Source organism: Lissotriton helveticus, chromosome 6, assembly GCF_964261635.1.
Source record: "Lissotriton helveticus chromosome 6, aLisHel1.1, whole genome shotgun sequence".
Lineage (NCBI taxonomy): Eukaryota > Metazoa > Chordata > Amphibia > Caudata > Salamandridae > Lissotriton > Lissotriton helveticus.
The window spans coordinates 364,223,781-364,230,704 of NC_136067.1; the positions used below are offsets into that span (position 1 = coordinate 364,223,781).

Sequence of the window (6,924 nt, forward strand, 5' to 3'; positions counted from 1 at the left end):
CCTCCTGACCAAAAGGAAGGGCCCAAGGGCCATTCTTTTTCTATGTGTCTGTATTCGTCAGCATAAGGTAGGCCGCATTCTTGTAGACATATGATGTCTGCTTTTAGGGTTTTGCAGTATTGAAATATAGCTGCTCTCTTTGTTTGGTTTCTCAAACCTCTAACATTAAGGGAGGCTATTGTTATAGCCATTATTATGATTTTCCACATCAGTTTAATTTTTAATTTTATATGCTGTCAGGTATCTCATTCTCCTGTTGGAGGATTGAGACACTTTCAAAGGTTGATATAATATCGTCTTCATCGTTGAAGTAGATTGGGCTGTTGCCTGGTGGCCCTTCTTTCTTTTGGTTTCCCTCCTCTAGGATGAGGTCCTTTCCATTTTCTATGTCAGACAGACCTTCCATGTGGAGATCTTCTGAGTCTGGTAAGTTCGCCAGGCTGCAAAATCTAGAGCCTGGAGTTTGTGAACTTCCCATTTGGCTGAAGGCTTTCCTTTTGTTTTTGTTTGGTGGGGCTTCTTGTAGCAAAAAGCTTCTTTTTATTTCCTTTCTCACTTTTTTTCTTTGCTATCTGTCTCGCAGATACTCTCAGAGCGCCTTTCTCTGATTTTTGTGTGCTAAAAGTGTCTTCGTTTTCTGATTCTGATTCGGATAGGTTAGTTGTATTTGAGGTATCACCTGTTTCTACTTGTCTTGCATTTTTTTCCTTCTTGTTTTCATTCTCTGCATATTTGTTTGTTTCTTCCTCTTCCATTTCTATCTCTGGCTGCATCTGGGGTTCTATTGACTGCGTGATGTGGGTGCTCCCTGTGTTTTGTGTCACTACAAAAAGCCACTCTGGATTGTAATGATCTAAGGGGTCTTCCTTGGTGTCTTGGGTGTCCCCTTGTGTGCCAGTTAAGTCTATTGTGACTACCTCCACTGTCTGTTCTACTATCAGGTTTGTTTCTGTTTGGTATTCTTCTGGTGTTTCCTGTACTGTTTGTGTGGGTGTTTGGATCTCATCTTTTTCTATCTGTGGAGTTGGCTGTATGTGTGGCGTTGTATTTTGTGTGCTTTGGCTATCTGTGTTTTGTTTGTTTTCAGTTTCTCTAGTTTTTGTGCTTTCTTCTGTCTGTTTTGTGTTTTCTGTCTCAGGGTTTTTTTTGGTTTCCCTTTTCTGCTACTTGTTCTGGGTATTTAGGCATATCTCTATTGGGACAGTTTTTGTACAGGTGGTTGTTTCCCCCACATAAATTACATTTTTGGGGGCTTTACAGTCCTGTGCCATGTGTCCCTTTTTCCCACAGTTCCTGCATATGTCTCCTGGGCACCACTCTTTAGTGTGTCCGAATTGTAAGCATGCCCTGCAAAAGTTTGGTTGTCCTGGGTAGTATAGGAAACCTCTATTTGGCCCTATTGAGAAGTTGATGGGGGGGTGTTTTGTTCCTCCTATTCCTTCCTCATCTGTTTCCAGGGTGACCATGTACCTGCGCTTTCCATTCCAGATGCCCCACTCATTTTTTAGTTCACTACCTCCCCTTACAGTCTGGCAATACCTGCGTAGGAAATTGGCAATTTCTGTTGGGGATGCGAAGGGGTGGTACATATGTACGGTTATATGTATTTCTCTGGGTGCGGACAGGGGGGTGATGTTGTATCCTTCTAATTCCTCTTTATCTCTATAACAATTTAGGTTAAACAAGCATTTGTGGTACAGTGTCTCATTGTCAAAAGTGACATCAAAGAGCCCTCTAATTCTGAAGTCTTGTAGGCATTTTACTGCTGTGGGATCTATATCTAAAACCTTTTTGAAGACAGTGTCCATTAAATGGGTGAGGCTCCTTTTGTGTTTCGCCTCATCCTGGATTTCAAACCTAACTGTGTTCCTTATACCTGTGGGTGTTGCTTGTCCTGTCGCGTTGTTTCTTGCTGTTCCTCCTGCTCCTGCGCGATTTCCTCCTGCTGCATTCGCGTAGCTTTTGGTGTTCTCCATGTTAGGTTGTGTGCCCCCTGGCCGAGCACCTGCCGGTGCGCCTGGGGGCTCACTGATTTTGGCTTTCTCTTCCCCTGTGTGGAATTGGTGAGGTTCTTAGGCTGGCAGAAAGGTGCGTGCCCCTAGGCCGTGCACCAGCCGGTGCGCCCGGGGGATCGCGGTATTTCCTCTTTGTTTCTTCGGTAGGCGTGCCCCCTGGCGAGCACTTTGAAGTGCGCCCGGGGGCTTGCGTTTTTGGTCTCTTTTTGGCTCTTTATGCGTCTGGGCGTGCCCCCTGGCCGAGCTCTGTGAGAGCGCCTGGGGGCTCGCTTTGTTTCCCGTCTTTTCCTCTCGCTAGGGGGCGCTGCTGAGTCGTTTTCTGGCTCAGATCTCGCAAAAGGGGCCTGAGCAGCTCTTCTGGCGTGCCCCCTGGCCGTGCACAAGCCTGTGCGCCGGGGGGTTCGCGTTTTGTTCTCGTTTGTGTCCGTCTGTGCGTGCCCCCTGGCCGAGCTCTGGTGAGAGCGCCTGGGGGCTCGCTTTACTGTTTTGCCGGTTTTCGTCTCTGGGGGGAGCCTGTGAGTGCTCCTGGGATCTGCGCTGACAGCGGTGGTTTTCGTCAGCCTGCGTGCCCCCTGGCCGAGCACCAGCCGGTGCGCCTGGGGGCTCGCGGTATTGCCTCAGAGCTTTGGAATGCGAGTAATCCTTTTCTTTGGAGTCTCCCCGGGCCGAGCACCAAGGGGATGCGCCCGGGGTCTCTCCAATGTAATTTTGCTCGAATAAGCCTTAACGAGGCTTTTCCCGGTTTTCGCGGGGTATTCCCGAGCCCAGCACCGCTGGTGCGCCCAGGATTTACCCGCTGTCTCTGCCTTTCCCACCACCCCCATAGTGGCCTCACCTGTTCCTGGCCGTGTAGGCCAGGTGTTCCTATGTGGGGCAGTCAAAGTTCCTCGAATGAGTGCCCCCGAGCCGTGCACTATCCCAGTGCGCCCGGGGTCACTCGAAATTGTCTCCTGGCCACGCAGCTATGTGCGGGCCTGTGGTCAGCTCTAGAGAGGCTTCCCCTTCACCCCCCGAGTTTCTGGGCATCAGCTGGGCACCGGACAAGCCAGGGTGCCGCAGCCCGTCCCTCCACTCGGGTGGATCCAGGTATCTCTCTGGGTGTAGGTTTCTGCCCTGTCAGAACAAGAACCAGGATTCACGCAGCCTTGCCACGGACAAGCCGTGGAGCGAAGGCCCAGTGTCCCCCAGGTGTCCCCCAGGTGTCCCTCGAAGGTGGTCACCTCGGCTTTAGCCTTTCCGCCCTCGGTCACGCAGCCTTGCCACGGACAAGCCATGGAACGAAGGCCCAGCAACCAAAGGGGTTCTAGGGGTCAAGCGCCCTCTAGCTATTCACAAGTGTATTTCTACACTTGATCTTAGCCAAAAGGCCGAGAAGCGATAACCAGAATGGTGCCAGAATTAACGCCTCCTGAAGAAATCCACCTGGCTGCACCGTCGCTGGACGCCCTTTCGCTTCTTTTTCAGACTCCCAGCAAGAGCTCATCATGTGCCGGTGGAAAGGAGGCCCCGGCCTCAGGCCTTCTCCCGGCTCCCAGAGTCCTCCTGGGCTGTCGATTCATTAGGCGTCACTTAGCATACCCACGTTGTCCTCTTTCTAGTATTTGCATGCCCCGCCCCTTCCTGCGCACTGCTTCCAGCCGGCTGGCCAGAAAGCCTGGCAGCCAGGGGATGCTGGGAATCAGCCCAGGATGCCCTGGACAGCTCCCTGACCGCAAATGGCCGGCCCTTCGCCCTCGCTTGCTGGGGACACTGCTCCCCTGCAGCCTAAGGCCTATAGATAAGGCTTGGCCGTTCGTGGCCGTTCAGAGACGGGCGGGGCGGGCAGAGAAGGAAAAGGACTCTGTATTTTTCTTCTTGCTCAGAGAAGCCAAGGGCAGTGTCCACTTCTCTGCCTGCCTGCCTCCCTCCCTCCCTCCATCCCTCCATTCCTCCATCCCTCCATCCATCCATCCTACTGACTTGCTGGGAACCTTCTTCCATTCGTTCCCCAGTGAAATAGATCCAAAATCAATGAAACTCTGCTGCTGGAAAAACAGTATTTTTCCGACGTTTGTCTCTTTTCAAAGTGCAGCGTCTGGATGGAGAAGAGGGAAAAAAAGAAATCATTTTTATTTATTTTTTAAACGCGAAAAAAAAAAAATAATAAAATAACTGCAATACCAGGTTGATGCGTGGAGTGGACAGAGCAAGCTCCTATTCCATCTCCCTGTTCCAAAAATCAATTTAATATATGGTCCCCAGATAGAGGACGTATCAGATATTAAACTGATAAGAACAGATTTTTTTTTTTTAAGTTTCAACTGGCTTTATTTAAAACTTTACATATTTACATGTTAGCCAATCCAATATGGTGGCATCATTTTGGATTTTGCATTCATGTTAGAGACGCAGCTCCGTCATGTGCAAAATGTACATCGAGATTATTTTATTTGCTTATTGCAGATTCATTTACTGGCTATGGTTTGTTTATTAGTTTTGACCAGTCTTTTTGTTTCCAGTTGCCCATTCTTGTTCATTCCTTCTTACATCTACAAATACATATGTTAGCACTTTGTCAAGTGCCATTTTGATGCATTCTTCGGGGGATATTTCTTTGTGTTTGAATAGTTTTAGGTTTCTGGAGGACCACAGGCTTTCTTTGATAGAGTTTATCAGTCTCCACAGTGTGTCCTTTTTCTCCTATGGGCATGACATGCCAATACCATATAGGATAAGTTCGTAGGAAAGAGATGATTGTTTGGTGATTCTTTTGATGAGTTTCCCCGTTTTCTTCCAGATTTCCTGCGCAAAGGCACAGTTCCATGGGAAGTGGAGGATGGTCTCTTCTCCGGCGCATGTTGATCTGGGGCATTTTGAGTCTTTGGCTAAGTTTCTCTTGTGTTGAAATGCCTTTACTGGTAGTCATTTTGTTACTGCCATCCATGCAATGTCTTTTTGGTGGTTGGATAGGCATTTGTTGCTTGTCTGTTCCCATACTTTTTTTGATTGACTTTCTGTCAAGTTGTTGACTATGACGATTGGTTCAGGGTCTTTGAGTTCGTGTTTCCAAGAACAGTTAATTTTTGTTTCAAAAACCTTTATTGAATAGATAAAGGCACAGATACAGAAATATACAATTTAAAAGACCAAAGTTACATCAAGTGGTCCATAGGAGATATATACAGATATGATGAGTAAATCTGGATGAAGGCACAGATACAGAAATATATAACTTTTAAAAGACCAAGGTTACATTAAGTGGTCTATAGGAAATACATACAGATATGATGATCAAAACTTTGTACACTACAGGCAGATAAATTTGGTGCGTTTATAAATGCCAATCCTGTTACAGCCCGGTGGCAAAGCAGACAAACAAAAACAAGCGTATAAACAAGTTATTTAATCATAACTGCCTAGTTTTCTAGGTGACCCAACCCTCCCAGTTCTTAATTTGCCACAAGGTGTTGGCGTTGTCAATCCCTAAGGTGGCACGATCAACAGAAACATAGGTCATAACTTTATCCAAAAAAAGATTTCTGCATATTTTGGAGTCCATGTCCTTATGGAGAAAAAGAAACAGGTTCCTGGCATCCCATAAAGCCTCTTTGGCACAGTTCAACAGTCTCCAGGCAGTGGGAGGGCGCCGTGCAGAAATGTCCTGTCCATACAAAAGGGCGTTGAAAATCAAGGCCACAATGCGAGCAATGTTTGAAAGAAAAGGCCGCAACAAAATCCAAAATTTCTTCGCTTAAAGACAACCCCACAGGAGATGGAAAATGGTTTCGTCGTGGCCGCATCTGGGGTGCGGACAACATGCTGTGGGGGCCAAACCTCTCCGATGTTCAAAAACTTTTACAGGAAGGCATCCATGTGCGGCCATCCAAGCCAGGTCAAGCTGACTGTGGGTAATGTCCCTGTGACCCACCATTTTCCAGACTCACACTTACTGAGCCTCAGTTAGAACACCCAACAGGATCAGTTGCTCAGTTTTCCGAAGTTCGTTCTTTAGCCTGGTGGGGTGAATACAGATGTCCCTATCAAAAGTTTCTGTGTCCAAGGTCTGCAAAAAGGAACAAAGGTCTTTATAAAATGGTGGTGCATCGTGGGCCAAGGGAAAACAATTGGAAGGGGAAAAAAGTCCAAAACGCCGTATCCGTGCTCCTAGAAAATACTTGGTAAATAAGGCAGGAACAGATTTCAGATCATCAGCAGTGCGTGATACAACATAACATAATAATTTGGACAACAAAAAAGGTTTTAAGGTCAGGTAAACTTTTACCCCCATTACTCCACTGTCGACAAACTTTATCTCTGCTAAGTTTCTCCATGCGAGCGTTCCATAAAAAGGTAATAAACATTTTCTGAATTTTCTGGAAAGTGCGGTGTTGGACCTGGCCTTCTTGGCAGGGTCATCCCTGAACTTTTTGCCTTCCTCCAATACTCTCTCTGACCTGTTTTTGTTGGTTTAATGACTCTGGGCGCTTTACCACTGCTGACCAGTGCTAAAGTGCATATGCTCTCCCTGTGAAAAGTATATATGTGATTGATGTCCATGATTGGTTCATTGGATTTACTGTCAGTCCCTAGTAAAGTGCACCAGGAGTGCCAGGGCTTGTGAATGCCAATACTGCTAGTGGGCCTGCAGCGCTGATTGCGCCACCCACAGAAGCAGCCTTAAAATGTGTCTAGGGTCTGCCATTGCAGAACCTGCGTGCAGTCTGGTACTGTCACACTGGCTGGGCAAGTGCACACACTTGCCAGCCCCTAAACCTTCCCTTAACTTCATATTAGTCACCCCTATGGTAGGCCTGAGGGCAGGGTGCATTGTAAGTATAAGGTAGAACATGCCCTGATGTGTGTGGCATGTTCTAATAGTGAATTACTGCCAAATTCGTTTTTCACTATTGTAAGGCTACCAGTTCCCTTC

The 6,924-nt window shown here is 47.3% G+C and overlaps 1 non-coding gene across 1 annotated transcript; it reads right to left on the minus strand.

The window, feature by feature from the left end:
- Positions 1–4,141: 4,141 nt before the first annotated feature.
- On the minus strand, positions 4,142–4,323 carry LOC144764469 (U2 spliceosomal RNA). The gene has a single exon (XR_013596562.1). It is a non-coding gene; the product is annotated as a U2 spliceosomal RNA (small nuclear RNA).
- Between the last annotated feature and the right edge of the window lie 2,601 nt (positions 4,324–6,924).